Here is a 22,432-nt window from a genome sequence, read left to right on the forward strand (position 1 = left end):
TTTTTTTTCTGTTCCTTTTCAGGATGCCAGAGTCGGTGAAGAAACGGTGACACTCCGACCTGTAGCGGCAAGACCTGTCAAGGACGCGGCCTCCCCCAACTACTGCGAGCAGGAAACACGAGGGGGCTAAGAGCGTGCAACAGCGGACGGCTGCAGTCTCGCCCGAACGGCGAGCGGAAGAGAGAACAACGACAAAAAAGCAACGAAGTCTGTGGAGGAGTGCCCCATCCTCGCTTTTAATTTATTCCTGTCTGGGCAGAGAAAGAGAGGGATTAAGACGTGCAGACGGGGGAAGTGCCACGAGCTGACAGAGAAGGGAACGAGACAATAATCTCTCGCTGCGCGGGCTGAATGAAATGATTTATCTCCCCCTTGCGTGATATCGCCCCATTCTCAGTGCGGCATATCTTCGGGAACAGGTCCTTAAGCTCTGGAGCAGCGAGAATCCTTTCCTACTTTTTTCCCCCGCTGTCGCGACGGAAGAAGACATTCTTGATTCGACATCGAACGATACGGGTGACGTCTAGTGCCTTCAGAGCGTTTTTTTTTTTATGTTGACAATACTGTCAAATATGAGCAGAGATTCATCTCTTTGACAGTGTGACGAAGAAAAAAAGAAGCAACAGATACGAGCGGCTTGTAATATCTCTGCGTTTTCCACAGAGGTATAAACTCACTCTGAGTATATATTGTGCGGTTTTGTTTTTGTGTGTGTGTTTTTTTTTCTTGTGCGAGAAGTGCTCGATCGCTCCGTCGTTTCGGTTCGTTTCGCGAAGTTTTTCCGCGAAATTCTGCGCTTGCCGGTTTCGTTCGTCGCGCCGCTTTTTCCGAAAAATTTTTAACCGTTTTGCTGACCGGCAGAGAAGGAAAAAAAATAACAGTTTTCTGTTGCACTCCTTACCGATTTAGAAACAAATGTGAAAATCATAGGTTGTGCACGTAGATTTATTTTATTGTTTTTTACGTTTATTTTTGCTGCCAACAGTGAGCGCGTTTGACGGTAAGGACTCTCGTGGAACAGTATCTCAGTTTTGTTTCTTCGTTTCGCGTGTGTCCACTGGTGACGTCACGTCCAGTGTGTTCAGTACCCGCGTTGCAACGAATTGAGGTGGTGGTTGTTGTTCATCGAGCAATCTCTGATCATCGGAGAAAACCGGCAGCTGCCACGAGAAGAAGAGAGTTCCTTGGATGTGGATAGCGATTTTTGCTGCGACCAGGGACGGCAAGAAGAGACACGAGTGTTGTGAGTATACAGACATAATTAATTGTCTTTCTTCTTCTTTTCACAGCAATATAGTGTGTGTGTGTGTGTGTGTGTGTGTGTGTGTGTGTGGGTGTGGGTGTGTGTGTGTATGGGTGGGTGGGTGTATGCTACCAGCACACGACTGTTGTATCACAGACATAATTATAGAATAGAATAGAATCTTTATTTGCCTTTCAATATGTTTTCCATACAATTGGCATCGTCAGTGTGTTCAATACTTTTTTTTTAAAATTACAATAATTATTATTGTACATAACTGTACCTGTGCAGGGCAAGCAGATACCATGCTAAAGCAATATTGATAATACCACAATTATTCATTCACAATAGTAATAATAATAATAATAATAATAATAATAATAATAATAGTAACAATAATAAAAATAATAATAATAAATGGAGTAACACAGACCTAGAAGCACTCTATACACTTACACGATCACAATGCCACAAATATAGAATGCATCACATACATTCAGCAACAGAAAGATTCACATTAAGCAGAAAGGAAGGAGGAAGGGGATTTATCGATATAAAAAACCTACATTATGGACAGGTAGAGAATTTAAGAAAATTCTTTCTAGAACGAGCAGAAACTAGCAAAATACACAAAGCAATCACTCATATAAATACATCGGCTACACTACTGCAATTTCATAACCACTTCTACAACCCTTTAGATCACATAACATCAACAGATACGAAGAAAGTAAATTGGAAAAAGAAAACACTACATGGCAAGCACCCGTATCATCTAACAGAGCCACACATCGATCAAGACGCATCCAACACATGGCTAAGAAAAGGCAATATATACAGTGAGACGGAAGGATTCATGATTGCAATACAGGATCAAACAATAAACACCGGATATTACAGCAAGCATATTATTAAAGATCCCAATACCACAACAGATAAATGCAGACTTTGCAAACAACAAATAGAAACAGTAGATCACATCACAAGGGGATGTTCAATACTAGCAAATACAGAATACCCCAGAAGACATGACAATGTAGCAAAAATAATACATCAACAGCTTGCCTTACAACATAAACTTATAAAACAGCACGTTCCCACATACAAGTATGCACCACAAAATGTACTAGAGAATGATGAATACAAATTATACTGGAACAGAACCATTATAACAGATAAAACAACACCACATAACAAACCTGACATCATACTCACCAATAAAAAGAAGAAATTAACACAACTAATCGAAATATCCATACCCAATACAACGAATATACAAAAGAAAACAGGAGAAAAAGTTGAAAAATACATCCAACTGGCTGAGGAAGTCAAGGACATGTGGCATCAAAATAAAGTCGACATTATACCAATTATACTATCAACTACAGGAGTCATACCACACAATATCCACCAGTACATCAATGCAATACAGCTACATCCAAACTTATATACACAACTACAGAAATCCGTAATTATTGATACATGTTTAATTACCCAAAAGTTCGTAAATGCAATATAACATATACCGTACAGTTGAAAGGAAGTCACGCTTCTTGATCAAGGTCCACGTCACTTTCCATTTTTGACCAGACATAACGTCTGAGAAAAGAAACAAATAATAATAATAATAATAATAATAATAATAATAACACATCATAACAGTTAAATATACAATAATATCAAGATATATTTATGGTACATCTTACGTATCCATGTAAAAAGTCTTTGCTGGTACATTACTGTCACAAACGTATATGTATAATTCTCATGGCAGTTTTTTGTTTCATGTAGCATGTCTCTTTTGTGTCACTGTTTAGAAACTCATCAAGTGAGTAATATGGCGTACATTTGAGCCACACTTCTATTGTCTGCTTAAAGTTATTCATCGGTAGTACGCTCACAGCTTTTGGGAGTTTGTTATAAAATTTTAAGCTAAGGTGTTTATGGCTCTTTTGTGTCAATGTCATTCTTGTGTACGGTAGGTGTATGTTACTATTATTTCGAGTATTATGAACATGCACTTCAGATCTTAAGTTAAAGTTCTTTACATTCTGTTTAGCACATATTAAACAATTATAAATGTATATACTAGGTAGTGTCATTATCTTTAGTTCTTGAAAATGGTTTTTGCAACTTTGTCTTGGTGCTAGTCCTAAAATGCACCTGACTGCTTTCTTCTGCCACTTGAAGATGGTACTTGAACCCACTGAATTACCCCAAAGAAGTACCCCATATTGCAGTTGTGAATGGAAAAAAAAACAAAGTATGTGGAGATTAGCAGATTTTTACTGATAACGTGTCTCAGCTTGTATAATAGAGAGAGAGTTCGAGCAAGTTTGCCACATAGATAATTTGTGTGTCTGTCCCATGTAAGTTTTTGATCTATGTGTAAACCTAGTAACTTGACATTTTTTGTATTCTGTTCAGTTGGTTTCAGGGTGAAGTAAATTTCTTCAGTTTTCAATTTGTTTATTGATAAAAGACTGACTCTGCACCAGTCACTGCTCATTTCAGTTACTACTTTGTTGTATTCCATGACATCTTGCAGATTTTCTCCATTGTGTGTGTGTGCGTGGGTGGGTGGGTCTACGTTACCAGCGGGTGAAAACTACATTACCTAGCGAGGTGGCGCAGTGGTAGTGTCTGTGAACTCAAGAGCGAGCAGTGCTTTTGGTGGGGGAAGTGGTCTTTCCCGGAAGAACGCTGCTACCGGCCTACAGGGGCACCTAAAATCAGTTTCCCGTTACCTATCTAGTGGTGTAGATCGGCGTGCAGTGATGTACGTCGTTTCCTTGGAACCGATTTTATTTCGGCGTAAACCGGTTTCGTAATAACGCATTAGCATATCCTGCCACGTTTCGTTGTTATACGTCAATTACAGTCCACATTATACCTCCGTGACTAACCGCACTTTAATTATAGACACCCAGTACATTCATGCCTCTGTTGAAGAAGGTTCGTAAAAATTTTGCTGTCACATGTATGGCCCCTTGGCTCGTAAATTTAGTAATTGGTCAGTTAAAAAATTGGACTGTCCTCTCAGATTTGCGTCGTGTGTTTCACTTTTCTTAAAGCTTCACCATTCGTTACGTTCTGCGAATAGCGGTATTTCCGTTGCAGGCGGCTGTCTAAATCTGTATGGTGCGAAAAGTGGCAATTCACCCTGAATAAGTTATTCACATGAGTACTAAAACAAATCGGCTGAATTTCGATTAGGCGGTAAGTCACACAAATATGAAGGCTGTAAATTCAACTAAATACTTAGGGATTGCAATTACAAATAAAATAAATTGGAACGATCACATAAATAATGTTGTGGGTAGAGCAAACCAAAGACTGCGGTTGATTGGCAAAACACTTGGAAGGTGCAACAGGTGTACTAAAGAGACTGCTTGGATCACGCTTGTCCACCCTATTCTGGAGTATTGCTGTGCGGAGTGGGATCCACATCAGGCGGGACTGATGGATGACATCGAAAAAGTAGAGAGAAGGGCAGCTCGTTTTGCATTATCGCGAAATAGGGGAGATGGTGTCACAGACATGATACGTGAATTGCTGTGGCAATCATTAAAACAAAGGCGTTTCTCGGCGCGACGGGATCTTCTCATCAAATTTCAGTCACCAGTTTTCTCCTCCGATTGCGAAAACATTCTGTTGGCACCCACCTACATAGGGAGAAATGATTATCACGATAAAATAAGAGAAATCGGGGTTCGCACAGAAAAATTTAAGTGCTCGTTTTTTCCGTGTGCCGTTCGAGAGTGGAACGGTAGAGAGACAGCATGAAGGTGGTTCATTGAACCCTCTGCCAGGCTCTGTATTGTGAATTGCAGAGTATTGACGTAGATGTAGTTGTAGAGGGTGGACATATCGGCTATTAGTTGGATGGTCATAATGTTCTGACCGATCAGTGTTCGTACAAACACGTTAAGCGATAGCTATAAAGAACAAAATGGTGCCTATTTATCTTATCCATTATATTCTTTTTTCTTAACACATGAACTGCTGTATTTTTCACCTTCATTAAAGCTGAACTTTTCACTTCAAATGTTATGTAATGGAACTTGTTTCTTCAACTAATGGTCTTATTTACGAGGTGCATTCAAGTTCTAAGGCCTCCGATTTTTTTCTCCGGACTGGAAAGAGATAGAAACATGCGCATTGTTTTAAAATGAGGCCGCATTCATTGTCAATACGTCCCAGAGATGGCAGCACCGTACGGCAGATGGAATTTTACCGCCAGCGGCGAGAATGAGAACTGTTTTAAATACTTAAAATGGCGACGTTTTCCTTACTTGAACAGCGTGCAATCATTCGTTTTCTGAATTAGCGGAGAAAGTGGAGAGAATTGTTTTGGGGGATTGCCGAATGAATGTTGAACAGATCGCCTCCAGATTTGGCATTTCTGTGGGTCCTGTGCACACAATCCTGCATGACGACCTGAAAATGCGAAAAGTGTCATCCAGGTGGGTGCCACGAATGCTGACGGACGACCACACGGCTGCCCGTGTGGCATGTTGCCGAGCAATGTTGACGCGCAACGACAGCACGAATGGGACTTCCTTTTCGTCAGTTGTGACAATGGATGAGACCAGGATGGCATTTTTCAATCCAGAACAAAGCGCCAGTCAGCTCAATGGAAGCACACAGATTCACCGCCACCAAAAAAATTTCGGGTAACTGCCAGTGCTGAAAAAAATGATGGTGTCCATGTTCGGGGACAGCGAGGGCGTAATCCTTACCCATTGCGTTCCATAGGGCACTACGGTAACAGGTGCATCCTACGAAAATGTTTTGAAGAACAAATTCCGTCCTGCACTGCAACAAAAACGTCCGGGAAGGGCTGCGCGTTTTCTGTTTCACAAAGACAACAATATCTCCGGATGTAATTAACATTTTACAGTGCAACAAACGGCACTGATTACGTGTTTGTTTATATATTCAGATGTGCTAGCAAAACTAACGTGGTTCCATTTAAAAAACGTAGGTTTATGTTAAAAAACATATTTCCGTGCATTTTTGTATGGTTTGTATTAACCAATTACACTAGCCCCTCTGCTCATGTTCGGTCTGTGGAATCGATTCGTCAGTATTTGATGTGGTTTACGAAATATATCCAGTGGTAACGTTAGGTGACTCACCCTGTATATTTCCAGTTCTGAAGTTTGTTCGCAGGCGTTAGAACCAAGTCCATTACTGCCACGGGAGGAAATTTTCTTTAGTCGTCTGTTCAAATAGAACGTGTCTTTTATTTGTTCGTCGAAATTTAGGTACTGCTTGTTCACGAAAAGAAGAGCCAGGCCTCCCTAGTTCTGAGTCGTTAAAATTCGGTCCATTTCGGTTCAATCGTATTTAGCGTCCGGCCTCTGCCAACCTCAGTGATGTAATACTGAACTGTGCGTAGCCATGCTAAAGCGACTGGTGAGCTTCGCTACGTTCCTTAGTGAAGTTTTACGCTGCATTATGAATGATCAAGAGGTTTCTGGCCCATCGCGGCACACTACGGAGTCGAGAAAGAAAAATAATTAGTAATGTTGCTAAATGCTGCGAAGAAGAGAGCAAAAATAAAAAATTACTCCACCCTCTTCCGCAGTCAATAACACGAACAGGTACTTATACAGGGGTGAGCGTCAGATCCGTGAAAAGAATACGTAGATTTTGTGAAGACAACCTTGGAAAATCACCAGAAACTGCCGGCAAAAAAAGGTAAATTTCAGTTCAAACTTTCCAGTTCGACATTGCTTTGAATCTGCCTTACCGTTTGCCTGAATTACTGCAGTCGTTTTGTTTGTATGGTGTGAAAGAATTTCTTACCCTCCAATAGGCATATAAAATTGAGTCAAAAGCTGTAAAATAGTCACATCTACGCAATTCGGTTTGCAGCGTAGCGTTTATGGCGCTTGATTGGTGTACCGAAGGTGACGGCCACGAATCGTGTTACACTGCAATGTTTTTTCTAATATTAATAGCAAGGACTGTTATAATCATTTTCACTCAATTCAGTTAAATGTGACTGCATAGTACGACACCAGGGACCATAACCTACTACACTAACAAACACTACTCTATAAGTGTTTTAAACGAGTAGATTCTTCACCTGGAAACGTCTCCTTGTTACTTCCGACTACACATTCTTACAGTCTGACTCTCTAACCATTTTTTAAAAATTCTCTTTTGTTTAGCCCAAGATCTACTGGAAAAATCCAGTCGGACAATTTCGACAGGACTGTCGTAAAACAAACAGTCGAAGATTTTTATATGGTACAGAAGTTTGCTCCCAGTCTGAGAACACTTCGTCCTGTACTACAAGAAAAGATCGCCTGGACGTGGGGTATTACTTCACTGCGGAATATTTTGTTATCCATGGGATTCACATGGCAAAAATTACAAAATACGCGGTCTTTACTGCTAGAGCGTGGAGACATTGTTGATTGGCGGTCACCTTTAATTGTGCAAATGAAACATCTGAGGGAAGCAGCCACAGAAATATTCTGTTTGGATGAAACGTGGATCGACAGCAATATGGCAGTAGGTAAGAGTGATATTGTCGGCGTTGTGGCTTGGGGAACATCCTCCAAAAGATTATTGGATCAAGGAAGGGATTTGTCAGGGAAGCCAAACTAAATTTTGGGCTAAATCGACTAAAGGTGACTACCATGGTCAGATGAATTCAGGAAATTTTGAAAGGTGGTTTTCAAGCATGGTGCTCCCGAAACTTCCTCCGAAGTCGGTAACTGTGATGGGCAACGCTCCATACCATAACAGACAGGTTGAGAAAACACCCACACGGTTGTGGGAGGATGTTGGAATGGCTTCAAAATATGCGTGTCGCCTGTAATGAGAGCATGAGAAAGCAGGTTCTGTTCGCTTTAATACAAGAGCATAGACCTGCTAAAAAAACATATGTTATTGACGAAATGGCGAAAGAGAAAGGCCACACGGTTTTACGCTTGCCTCCTTAACAATTGTGATTTGAGTGCGGTAGTGCTGGCATGGGCGAAATTAAAACGGTTGTTTAGGGAGCGCAACATTTCAGGGGACATGTCGAAAGCTAACCTTTTTGTGACAGCACGTTGTAATGGTACTTGAATTACGCAACCATTACGGCACCTCACCTGAACCTCTCGATACCAGTAATATTCTACTGTGTTTCTGCATAGTAGTTGACATATTTCTGAGACAACATTCAGATTTGATTTCATTTGTGATACATCGATATGTTTGTATTGCAATGATATTATTCTTATGTGTATTCTTTCTTTTGTCACTATGATCTTTGACGTACTTGTAACTCTGATTTTTGGGTGCGTAAGCGATTATTATTTAGTTAGTTGTTGACTTGTTAGAGAGTCGGACCTTGAAAAAAGTGTTGGATGTCATGTTGGAAAGATGCATATTGTAGTTGGCTTATAAATTGTGAGGAAGATGTTTTCAAGTATGTTTTGTACTGTGAAGTGATGTTTTGTGTTTTACGCGATATTGCAACAAAAGAAATAAAAAAGAAGTTTAACTTAAATTCGGAGTGCTGATTATTTTTTTACATCACCATTGTCCAGCACAAGTGTAATTTTCAAGAATGGTTTGTGAAGCGCATCTACAAAACTTTTGAATATAGCGCGATAAAACCTAGGCCTCTTTGCATCCGAGCTTGCAATCATAACCACCTAGAATTTTCAACGATTGAGCCATGATTTTACAACGAGACCAGCGTGGGAAACACGAAAAGATGAGTGCCTAGTTTATCCATTATTTCATGAAATGACTTTATTAACTGTGCTCTAATGACACCTGCCACATAATAACTTTGTTGTTGCCCGAAAATGCAGTATTTAGCAGCGTGAGCAACGCCACAATCATTATTAAATTTTGACCTTTGTTGTGGTAGGGTTGTTAGAAAGTGAATCCCTTTTGTCTGTAACTCCCGATGACTGGGAAGGGTACTGCAGGAAGGGCCAACAACTAGAAGAATAATATTGGAGGCGTGATGGTGTTGTTGAACTAGCAATATCATTATTAACACTGCCGAAACGGACAGTAGCGGCGAACATGAAGCACACACAGAAGAGGAGTACAATGAAGGTGATTCTGAGTGATGTATTTGACGATACAATACAGAGTAGCAATTGTCAATAAATTTTCCAAATTTATTCCTTCTCTTTTTATTGCCACAATGTAAGTTTTTCTACTAGTTCTGTATAATACCAAATTGTCCAAGAGAGTTGTTACGAAATTAGTAGCAATAGGCAGTATCATTCAATATGAAAATCTTTTATTATGCCGCTGTCCCCTTATATAGCGCTAGTATATGCGCAACATTAACAGTTGCTGCTGCGGCTAATAGATGGCATTGTCTATACCGCATGGAGCCCAACTTTTATGTGGACGCCAGAGTGTTACCGGCACTGCGTAACGTTTTTGCGCGACTTATTACCCCGCCAATATGCTGTGTGCCGGTGGGCGGAGCTAATCTCCTCTATACCCCCTCCCCCCTCCCCCCAGAATTAGCTCTTCTCTTTGTGAACAAGCAGTACTGTGCCGTACATTACAATGCACTGTTGTACTTCTCAACTTCGTTTAATTATTGTTGGCCTAGTACGGTACTTCGCATAGTGTTTGCATTAGGGAGTCACGAAATGAAAGGTAAGCAGAGAAGAATATCGTATGAAGCTGCTTTCACGCGTAAAGTAATTCTTTAAGCTGAATAATACGGCAACAGAAGGGCAGGAAGAAAGTTCGGCGTAGCTGGGAGTAACGTCCGCTTCTGGAAGAAACAGAAATTGAGATTCTTTGCAACTACTGCTATTAGCAAGAAAATGGTTCGCAGGAGAGCTTCTGTAAAGTTTGGAAGGTAGGAGACGAGGTACTGCGGAAGTAAAGCTGTGAGGACGGGGCGTGAGTCGTGCTTGGGTAGCTCAGTTGGCAGAGCACTTGCCGGCGAAAGGCAAAGGCCCCGAGTTCGAGTCTCGGTCCGGCACACAGTTTTAATCTGCCAGGAAGTTTCATATCAGCGCACACTCCGCTGCAGAGTGAAAATCTCGTTCTAGAAAGGAAATCACTCGCAGAGTAAGACATCCTGACATTGAAGTAAAGGAAGAAGAATGGGCAGCCTGTGACCAGTAAATAAAAAAAAAAAAAAAAGAGAGGGGGCTGCAAGAGTTTAAAGCTAGCAGGGGATGGGTTGATCGCTTTATGAAACGAGCGGGCGTATCTCTGCGACGCAGTACAACAATATGCCAAAAGTTTCCACAGTATTTTGAGAAAAATCTTCAAGAATACCAGTGGAAATGGAAATGAGCGTTTGGCGTCATTGGCCGGGAGGCCCCTCGCGGGGCAGGTCCGGCCGCCACATCGCAGGTCTTATTACATTCGGCGCCACATTGGGCGACCTGCACGCCGGATGGGGATGAAATGATGATGAACACAACACAACACCCAGTCCCCGAGCGGAGAAAATCTCCGACCCAGCCGGGAATCGAACCCGGGCCCAGAGGACGGCAATCCGTCACGCTGACCACTCAGCTACTGGGGCGGACAAGAATACCAGTGGTATGTTATCACACTTCGGAAAGAGAAGACTTTTTCAAAGGGGCAAGAAGGCAACGCTGATGAGACTCCAATTTGGTTTGATATGCCACGTAATTACACGATTGACGAGAAGGGTACAAAAGAAGTTACCATCAAAACATCTGGGTGTGAAAAACAGCGGTTAATGGTAATGTTGGCCATCACAGCTGATGGGAACAAACTTCCCCCTTTTATAATGTTCAAGCGAAAAACAAGCCTCGTTGTTGTTATTGTGGTCTTCAGTCCAGAGACTGGTTTGATGCAGTTCTCCATGCTATTTTAGCCTGTGCAGGCTTCTTCATCTCCCAGTACCTACTGCAACCTACATCCTTCTGAATCTGCTTAGTGTATTCATCTCTTGGTCTCCCTCTGCGATTTTTACCCTCCACGCTGCCCTCCAATGCTAAATTTGTGATCCCTCGTTGCCTCAGAACATGCCCTACCAACCGATCCCTTCTTCTAGTCAACTTGTGCCACAAATTTCTCTTCTCTACAATTCTATTCAATACCTCCCCGTTAGTTATGTTATCTACCCATCTGATCTTCACCATTCTTCTGTAGCACCACATTTCGAAAGCTTCTATTCTCTTCTTGTCTAAACTATTGATCGTCCATGTTTCACTTCCATACATGGCTACACTCCATACAAGTACTTTCAGAAACGACTTCCTTACACTTAAATCTATACTCGGTGTTAACAAATTTCTCTTCTTCAGAAACGCTTTCCTTGCGATTGCCAGTCTACATTTTATATCCTCTCTACTTCGATCATCATCAGTTATTTTCCTCCCCAGATAGCAATACTCATTTACTACTTTAAGCGTCTCATTTCCTAATCTAATTCCCGCAGCATCACCGGATGTAATTTGACTACATTCCATTATTCTCGTTTTGCTTTTGGTGATGTTCGTCTTATATCCTCCTTTCAAGACCATGACCATTCCATTCAGCTGCTCTTCCAGGTCCTTTGCTGCCTCCGACAGAATTACAACGTCATCGGCGAATCTCAAAGTTTTAATTTCTTCTCCATGGATTTTAATTCCTACTCTGAATTTTTCTTTTGTTTCTTTTATTGCTTGCTCAATACACAGATTGAATAACATTGGGGACAGGCTAAAACCCTGTCTCACTCCCTTCCCAACCACTGCTTCCCTTTCATGTCCGTCGACTCTTACAACTGCCATCTGGTTTCTGTACAAATTGTACAAGCCCCAAGATTCCAAAAACTGAAAAGCTATTCCCCGATGACGTCATTGTTCGGAAGCAAGAGAAGGGATGGATGACTGACACTTTGATGCTTGACTGGCTTCAAAACGTGAGGGAACTCCGTCCTGGTGGGCTTTCCAAGAAACCATCAATGATAGCCTTGATGTATTTCGTGTTCATCTCACTGACGAAGATCCACAGTCTATCCAGTGACCTTCTTATTATTCCTGGAGGAATGACTTCTGTACTATAACCCTTGGACGTTAGTGTAAATAAACCTTTCAAAGATTACGTTCAGGAACAGTACGAAAAAACGGTTTGGAAACCAAATGATGAACTGACTCCGACAGGAAAAAATAAACGTGCTGGACTCTACAGTATTGCGCACTGGGTTTCGCCTGCCTGGAAAGCACCAATGATCGTAAAATCATTCAATAAATGCTGTATTTACTCTGGATGGCAGTAAAGATGATGTGCTCCGGAACCACGCCGAGGATGGCAGGGAAGGAGGAATTGAATCTAGTTCTAATGTAGGCTCTTCCGAGGATTCCAATAATAATGACGCTTGTGAATAATGATGAGTAACGCCTGTCATTTACAGTATGTTTCTTTGTATGTCATGTAGGTAAACAAGTTAGGCGTTCTTTTTTAACAATAAAATGTCACTTATTACCGTAATGAGTAACTTAAAAATAAATTATTGTTACTTTCTATAGTTCATGTATTCACTATTGTTTGAAATAAAGTTAGCATTGTAAAATGAATTTCAACAATACAAAAATACCCTACCTTTGATGTGCCAAAATTCCTCTTTTTAATTAATTTAGTTTGTAAAATTGAGTTGCGCATTACATTCCATGGCGCAGTAGATTCGCGTAAATATGGTATTTCTGCTCTACGTGCTTGCCTGGTTAGCAGAGGTGTGTGGCAGTAGGCTTGTCTGGTTGCGATTCATTTGTTTATTTGTTAAACGTGGTTATGTAATTTTTTTTTCGCTGTGCCTACCTTACTTTAAAATTTATAGTTACTAAGGGACCACAAACCAGTTTGAGCGGTGAAAGTTGAGGTCCGAGTTGCCATTTGTGTTGAGAAGTAATATAAAGTACAACATCCGATTTTATAGTGTTTAGTTTGTGCCGTAGAATTGATGGGAAGTTCATAACAATAGTCAAGATGCACTGGGATCCATGTGGTGGTTTTGAGTTATTTAGAAAACAATTAAGGCCATTATTAAAGTTTGTGATTTCTAAAGAGACTCGTGTACTGTAATATTAAGTGGACATTTTAATTGAAATGTTCAGGACAGAGTTATTATACAGCTATATACTGAAGTCCCTTGTCTATATACTGAAGTCCCTTGTCATTTTATATAATCTAGTTCTTCCTCATATTGTTTATAACAAGAGTTACAGCATTCAGCAATGCTGCTGTAGACAACATTTCTGTAGTCACATCGAAATTGCAAAACAAATTGTGTATATACCTGTAGTTGAAACTATGAGACTAATTAATGGAAAAGGAACTGAGGACTAATAAAACTGAAACCCAATTCTAAAATAACCTGTTATTGTTATTCTGTGGGCCCCTTATACAATTCAGTTTAGTAATAATGGAACTATACAACTTTATAATAAATATACAATGAGTTATTATAGTTTATTATTGTATATAGGGTTTTTTACTGTTCTGTTCGTCCAGCAGTTTTTCAGTCTTCCACGTATTTTCTTTGTGCTTTTGAAATCACCCTTCCTGTAGCCCTGTTATTGATAATTGTTTATAGGCTGATTTGTGTACTGTGTACTGATTTGGTGTTTTCTGCTTTTTTTGGTTATCTACTGCAAGTTAGGGTTCTCTTACATTTTCATTAATTTCTGTAATGTATTTAATGTTGTTCCTGCTATTCTACAATTTTTCTTTTGTATTGTCGTTCTACATCTGTTAGCCAGTGTTCTGACCATATATCCAAAGAATGAGATGCGTTTCTTCCAGAACTTACTTTGAAATCACCCTTCCTGTAGCCCTTTCATTGATATTTGTTTATAGTCTGATTTGTGTGTCCTGTACTGTTTTGGTGTTTTCTGCTTTTTGTTGTTATCTACTGTAATTTAGAGTTCTCTTACATTTTCCTTAATTTCTGTAATGAATTTAATGTTCTTCTTACTAGGCCTATTCTACAGTTTTTCTTTTGTATTGTCGTTCTACATATGTTAGCCAGTGTTCCCACCACATATCCAAAGAATGAGATGTGTTTCTCCCAGAACTTGCTTATTATCGATTCTATTTTCTTGTATTCTGTTTCATTTGAAGTTTTTCTTAATTCCAGGTAAATTAATGTATTTTATTTACGCCTACGTATGTCCTAATCATTCTTCTTTCTGTCTTGAGTATTGTGTCAATTTCTTCTTAGTTTCTTGTTTTGAAAATGGTTTCAGCTGCGTATATGTTTATCTTGTTGTATAACTTTTGTAATTTTTAATCTGCGGCTATTGATATGCTTTTCTGTTGTATATGTTTTTGGTAATGTAATAAGCCTTGATCAATTTTTTCATTCTGTTCGTCATGCCCGTTTGTCATTGAGACATACGTTAATCATGATTTCACGTAAATATTTTAATTTTGTCAGCAATATTGAATTCCTGTTCTGCTATATTAATTTTGTTTGCAAATGGTAGATGATTTTTTTAATAATATTCTAATGTCGACTGTCTGTGCTATCTCTTGTAGCGATTTAACTTCTTGTTTGGTTTCATAAACATCGTTGGCTGGGAGAGCAACATCATCAACAAATCCCTAGCAGTTCAAACTTACAAGAATTTTTGAGATACCAGTACACATGTATTTTGTCTTATCTTTGTAGCATTCTCTCGTTATGCTGGGCGTATTCCATATTTTGAAAGGTGGTAATATGGAACAAAAGAAGAAAAAATTGTTCAATAAACATGGTTTCTAAAGTGCATTTGTTAAGAGCAATGAGCACTTGTTCAGTAGAAGAGATGTGCGTCACAGTAACAAAGATGAACAAGTATGCATTTTAAGGCCCATATTTACTGGACAATTTTCTCGTTTTGGTCCAGGCTATCGTCCCTCAAATTATGGAACACATTTTTTTACCAGCCATTATGTTCCAGTGCACCTTTAAATAATAGTGGTGACAGGCACGGGTATATATTTTCATAAAAGCGCAAAAATGCGCTTTTCAGTCAAACTGTTGGTCCCACAATTACTTATTTAAGTCTGCAGTGAACAGCACAGAATACGGAGGGAGCTGTAGTTTTTTATTTATTTGTTCGAATAACCTTTTTTCACAGCACGTTAAATCAATATTTCAGTTCTTGATGCATATATTCTTCTTCCTTTTTCCCCCACATTCGTTTCATGTCGCTTGATCACTTTCTTCTGGAGCTGTCTGATGTTATGGGGCTGTTTTCTTTTTCTTTCTTATTTGTCCCTGTAGAGCATTTGAAAGTCTGAATTTTGTTTCTAAATAAATTCCTGTTACGTATGGCCTTTATGTTGGTGTTTGCTTATTTCAGGTCATTTGGTATCTGTGGAAACCATGCTGGTTGTCCTTTCGGCTCCTTAAATTTACTAAAGATTTGCTTCGTCAGTCATCATCCATTCTAGTCAGATGTCCGAATAACGGCTTTCTTCTTTTGCGCATTGTGTGCATTATATTTTCTACACATTCGTACATTTCTTTGCTAGATCGTGGTCTGTTGTATTCTGCTTGTGCTGTTCTCGGGCCAAGTATGCTTGTAACCAGTCTCCTTTCAGTCCTCATAACTTTGTTTAAGGCACCTTTCCCTACTAGTTGCAATGTTTCGGTGCGACTACTGTATTATAAAGTTTAATTTTTGTGTCCACAATATATCCTTTTTCTTGTATATGTTTCTGGTGTTATGGAATGCTGTGTTCGTTTTATTTACTGTGATGTTTAGAATGTCCTCATTGTTTTTTATTCTTAGCCACCGACAAGAATATTTGAATGAGTTTACTACATTGCTTTTATTTTTACTGTGAATAATTTCTGTGGACAGTTTTTTACGTTTGTTATAAATTCCGTCTCTGGGAAAGAAATTTGCAAGCAAATTTTTCTACTATCTATACTTTGACATATCTTTTTGATTTCCCAATTTTTAGTCGATTTATCAGTTTTGGCAGTTTTTTTCGTCGTATTGTTTATCGTGCTCCCAATACAGCTGTAGAGGTGTTTTTACGGCTCTCTATTCGTGTTCTTTTCGCTATATAGTTAAAGTTCTTGTGTGATAAGCGTTTGATACATATATATATTCCTTAACGCACATCAGGGTCTCCACTTGATCTAAGCAGCTAAAATGTATTTTCCGACACTAGCTGCAATTTATTTACGATGCTTACTACTTCGTACTGTGTATGTCACCTCCACTAAAGTCTTAGATCTGTTTTTACAATGCTCAATTCTTTTTCTTTCGGGAAAATAATTAAAGTTTTTCGTGTCAAACCCTTTCAAGATTTACTGCTTAAAAATACACATGTTCGAAACTGCGTAATGCAGCCTACACTTCACCTCTATAGATAAAATGTACTTTTCCGATTCCAGGTTTAATTTATTCACAGTAAATATTTTTTATTAGTTCGTTCTGTGTATCGTGGTCTCTGTTACAGATGTAAAGCAATTTTTACATTACCCAAGTCACATTATTTCCGACAATTAGTTAAGCCTCACAGGTAGTTGGAAGTACTAAGCAACCTAAAAACATACTACTCAAAAATTATATCTTGAAACTTTTCCATTGGTCCGTGTTTGTATGAAAACAGTAGTATGGAATTGTGAGTCAGCCTTGATGCAAAACACTCATGTTATCTAATAAACGAAAATACGACACTTTGGAACAACACACTCTTCACCACTCTGTGAGAGCTGACACAGGATACGGAACAGAAAAACACACACACAAAACCGCTTCCCCGTCACACACAGACATAAATAAGGAACAGAAATCGTCAGAAATCCCGCTACAATATTATCATAACCTTCTCGCAACAATATGCGATGCATTTCTCGCGACACACGCGAACCGCAAGATGGCGTAATGTTTTGAATTACGAACAAGGCGCTAAAGTTATGTTTCTCTGTGTCTAAAAGCAGCTGCAAACCGTCCAACGGACGTGAGTACATGACAAACTACGGAACAACCTAATACACACCAAAACAGTATCCACAACACTAACGCAATCGCAACTGTATAACTATGACATACATAACTTCACGTTTTCGTATTTGTTTACTAACGGCCACTCATACAGTGGCAGATGACATGATGTATGCTGATGAAAACGGCACCGAAGAAGCACAGAGAATATGCGACAACAATCGTGAAAAGCATGCTGTGACGTAAAGTAAATACGGTATTATGAAACCCTTCACAGAAAACAACATTTGGAACCAAATAGTACAAATCCAATAATGTTTTACAATGACAAAGAGCACTTCATCTCAGATTCAAGAGAAGTAAAAATCTAGCTGACAAACAAAAGCTGAACGAAGCGAAAATGAGCGTAAGGAGAGCAATAAGAGAAGCGTTCAATGATTTTGAAAGTAAGACGTTGTCAGCCGACCTGAGTAAAAACCCTAAGAGATTTTGGTCGTATGCAAAAACAGTAAGTGGGTCAAAATAACCTGTTCAGTCTTTGAGCGACCACACCGGCACCGAAACTGAAGGTAACAGAGAGAAGGCCGAAATATTGAATTCTGTCTTCGGAAGTTGTTACACCGCGGAAGATCGTAAAACTGTCCCTCCTTTCAATCGTCGTGCAAACGTCGAAGTGGCAGATATTGAGATAACCGATCGCGAATTGAAAAGCAGCTAAAGTCGCTTAATAGTGGAAAGGCTTCAGGACCAGATGACATACCTGTGATTCTATAAAGATTATGCGAAAGAACTTGCTCCCCTTCCAGCAGTAATTTATCGTAGATCGTTTGAGCAACGAAAGGTACCTAATGACTGGAATAAAGCGCAGGTCACTCCAGCTTTTAAGAGCCGCCATAAGGCAGATCCGTACAATTATAGACCTAAACCGTTGACGTCTATCTATTGTTGAACTATGGAACGTGTTTTATGCTCAAGAATTATGGCGTTTTTGGAAAATGAACAACTCCTCTATAAAAATCAACATGAATTTCGCAGAGACCATGCCAAGTTGTCTAGTAGACAACTTGGCGTGTCATGTAGATAAAACGTAGCGCATTATACACTGAAAAACCAAAGAAACTGACACACCTGCCTAATATCGCGTGTCCGCAGCTCGTGGTCGTGCGGTAGCGTTCTCGCTTCCCACGCCCGGGTTCCCGGGTTCGATTCCCGGCGGGGTCAGGGATTTTCTCTGCCTCGTGATGACTGGGTGTTGTGTGGTGTCCTTAGGTTAGTTAGGTTTAAGTAGTTCTAAGTTCTAGAGGACTGATGACCATAGATGTTAAGTCCCATGGTGCTCAGAACCATTTGAACCTAATATCGTGTAGGGCCCCCGCGAGCTCGCGGAAGTGCCACAACACGACGTGGCGTGGACTCGAATAATGTCTCAAGTAGTGCTGAAGGCAACTGACACCATGAAACTTGAGGTCTGTCCATAAATCCGTAAGAGTACGAGGGGGTGGAGATCTCTTCTGAACAGCACGTTGCAAGCCGTCCCTGATATGTTGAATAATGTTCATGTCTCGGGAGTTTGGTGGCCAACGTAAGTGTTTAAACTCAGAAGAGTGTTCCTGGAACCACTCTGTAACAATTCTGGACGCATGGGATGTCGCATTGTCCTGCTGGAATGGCCCAAGTCCGTAGGAATGCACAGTGGCTCTGAGCACTATGGGACTTAACGTCTGCGGTCATCAGTCCCCTAGAACTTAGAACTACTTAAACCTAATTAACCTAAGGACATCACACACATCCATGCCCGAGGCAGGATTCGAACCTGCGACCGTAGCAGTCGCTCGGTTCCGGACTGAGCGCCTAGAACCGCTAGACCACCGCGGCCGGCGAACGGACAGTGGACACGAATGGACGCAGGTGATCAGACAGGATGCTTACGTACTTGTCACCCATCAAGAGTCGCATCTACACGTATCAGGGCGTCCCATATCACTCCAACTGCACACGCCCCACACCATTACAGAGCCTCCACCAGCTTGAACAGTCCCTTGCTGATATGCTGGGTCCATGGATTGATGAGGTTGTCTTCACACTCGTACAAGTCGATCTGGTCGATACAACTTAAATCGAGACTCGTCCGACCAGGCAACATGTTTTCAGTCATCAACAATCTAATGTCGGTGTTGACGTGTCCAGGCGAGGCATAAAGCTCTGTGTCGTGCAGTCATTAAGGGTACACGAGGGGGCCTTCGACTCCGAAAGCCCGTATCGATGATGTTTCGTTGAATGGTGCACACGCTGACACTTGTTCTGGCCCAGCACTAAAATCTGGAGCAATTTGCGGAAGGGTTGCACTTCTGTCACGTTGAACTTTCTCTTCAGTCGTCGTTGGTCCCGTTGTGCAGGCTCTTTCTCCGGCCGCAGCAGTGTCGGAGATTTGAGGCTTTACCGAATCACTCCTATTCACAGTGAGAGGCACCCACATGCCTTGCTCATACTGTGGCATCAAGCGGTCAGGCCTGCAAGATGAGTGGTCTGCCAAGCGAGTGGATTCATTCTTATTTATCGAGTAACATGAACTCTAGTACTCACACTTAAGTTACCAGTTATCCTCCTATATGATTAATACGCAACGGAAACACGCATCTGACTATCAATAATTTACAGAACTCTGACTGTACGCTACGCACTGGCAATACCACATTTTATTTTTTTTGTCTTTTATTTAACGGCTTTTGTCAACACGTGGCCACCGCACACATTATAAATTCGGGACATTATGACAACATACAATTCGAAGTATAAGTCCACCAATCTTTTTCTTTTCACTATCTTATTTATTCCGATAAATTCTCTAACCTAAACACACAAATTCTACAACCTACAACAATAACAGATGAGAAATTCCGCCCAGTGGGCATGGCTTTACAATGGTGAATCTCTATATTATGGTCTCGTAATTACTTTTAACGCTACAGTGCACTTTCTGGATAGGATGGTGGATCTTTTATTATACCTCACACTTCGACTCTCGCAATCATCATCACGAAACTTTCCTCCAGATCGAGCGATACAGAAGGAACAAGCATAACCCACTAATCTTTTGAAACTACCTTGCTACTCTCCCATGCAAACCACACATACCCAAATTACATGACATACACCACACTGCAACAAGGAATACAACACAATAAATAGTCACAACACCATCACTTTCAGCTTTCCCACTTCAATTAGTATTTATCCCAGTTTCACACGACACTGCCCCACTTCGTAATTCTTCTTTCCTACTATGAACTCTGGAGATATTTGCACGTCTTCCTGTGCAATGCAAGCCAAGTGGCGTTCCTGGATAGACGGCCGACTCACCTTGCTTCTCTCTCAGAGTTTGAATCAAGCGTCACACGGAATCATATCATGCAAAGTAATATTAAGAACATATTCATCACACACACGAGTCCTCAACTGATACCATGGACGAGTACTTCTCTTTATCTTTTGTCTCATACACAGATTGAGACTCACACAGTACTCACCACGTGGAAGTACTCGTCTGTGAAAAAAATACGAGCTTACGGAATATCGGACCAGGTTTGTGATTGGATTCAGGATTTCCTAGAAGAAAGAACACAACATGTCATTCTTAACGGTTCAAAATCTGCAGATGTAGAGGTAATTTCGGGAGTACCGCTGGGAAGCGTGATAGGACCTTTATTGTTTACAATATACATAAATGACTTAGTTGACAACATCGGTAGCTCCGTGAGGCTATTTGCAGATGACACGGTTGTCTACAAGAAAGTAGCAACATCAGAAGACTCGTACGTACTCCAGGAGGACCTGCAGAGGATTAATGCATGGTTCAAATGGCTCTGAGCACTATGCGACTCAACTACTGAGGTCATCAGTCGCCTAGAACTTAGAACTAATTAAACCTAACTAACCTAAGGACATCACACACATCCATGCCCGAGGCAGGATTCGAACCTGCGGCCGTAGTGGTCACGCGGTTCCAGACTGAAGCGCCTTTAACCGCACGGCCACACCGGCCGGCCTTAATGCATGGTGCGACAGCTGGCAGCTTTCCCTAAACGTAGATAAATGTAATATAATGCGCATACATAGGGGCAGAAATCCATTCCAGTACGATTATGCCATAGGTGGTAAATCATTGGAAGCGGTAACGACCGTAAAATACTTAGGAGTTACTATCCGGAGCGATCTGAAGTGGAATGATCACATAAAACAAATAGTGGGAAAAGCAGGCGCCAGGTTGAGATTCATAGGAAGAATTCTAAGAAAATGTGACTCATCGACGAAAGAAGTAGCTTACAAAACGCTTGTTCGTCCGATTCTTGAGTATTGCTCATCAGTATGGGACCCTTACCAGGTTGGATTAATAGAAGAGATGGACATGATCCAGCGAAAAGCAGCGCGATTCGTCATGGGGACATTTAGTCAGCGCGAGAGCGTTACGGAGATGCTGAACAAGCTCCAGTGGCGGACACTTCAAGAAAGGCGTTACGCAATACGGAGAGGTTTATTATCGAAATTACGAGAGAGCACATTCCGGGAAGAGATGGGCAACATATTACTACCGCCCACATATATCTCGCGTAATGATCACAACGAAAAGATCCGAGAAATTAGAGCAAATACGGAGACTTACAAGCAGTCGTTCTTCCCACGCACAATTCGTGAATGGAACAGGGAAGGGGGGATCAGATAGTGGTACAATAAGTACCCTCCGCCACACACCGTAAGGTGGCTCGCGGAGTATAGATGTAGATGTAGATGTAGATGTCTCTAATTTCAAGTCCTGCACACGCCATTTCTTAAATATTTCAACTTATGGTACACACGCTATTTCTTAAATATTTCAACTTATTGTACCCACGCTAGTAATTCAGCTTAACTTAAGCACACGGAAGTATTTCAACTTAATGCTACACGTGGTTTCATTTTGACCGTTGTTCACTTCCGAAGATTACTACAATCCCATTAATATTACCTGCCTGGCATTTAATTTTCCCCACAAAAGTTCCTGAAATAGAGAAATTATTATTTCAAACTACTCTTAAATATTCCACATGCATACCATGTCTCCACTCTTTCATCATTACGGAGCACAACTAAAACGGGTCTTAACAGCACAAGATCCAGCGGCAGAGTGCTGAAACATGGCCGTTCTTTTAGGTTCTCTCACACCTCTGTCGAGGTGGGGGAAGCACCTTGCTATCGTATTGGTCACCCACATTTCAGGCGCTCAAAGCTCTGGTAAATTTCATCTCTTTGG

The 22,432-nt window shown here is 40.7% G+C and overlaps 1 long non-coding RNA gene across 1 annotated transcript in view; it reads left to right on the forward strand.

The window, feature by feature from the left end:
• LOC124553925 overlaps positions 1-22,432 on the forward strand; it is a 285,286-nt gene that overhangs the window by 132,073 nt on the left and 130,781 nt on the right. Inside the window, exon 2 of the long non-coding RNA XR_006968170.1 lies at positions 23-1,243. This is a non-coding gene — a long non-coding RNA (uncharacterized LOC124553925). The remainder of the gene's footprint in view (positions 1-22; positions 1,244-22,432) is intronic.

The sequence above is a fragment of the Schistocerca americana genome, chromosome 11 (genome assembly GCF_021461395.2).
Source record: "Schistocerca americana isolate TAMUIC-IGC-003095 chromosome 11, iqSchAmer2.1, whole genome shotgun sequence".
Classification (NCBI taxonomy): domain Eukaryota; kingdom Metazoa; phylum Arthropoda; class Insecta; order Orthoptera; family Acrididae; genus Schistocerca; species Schistocerca americana.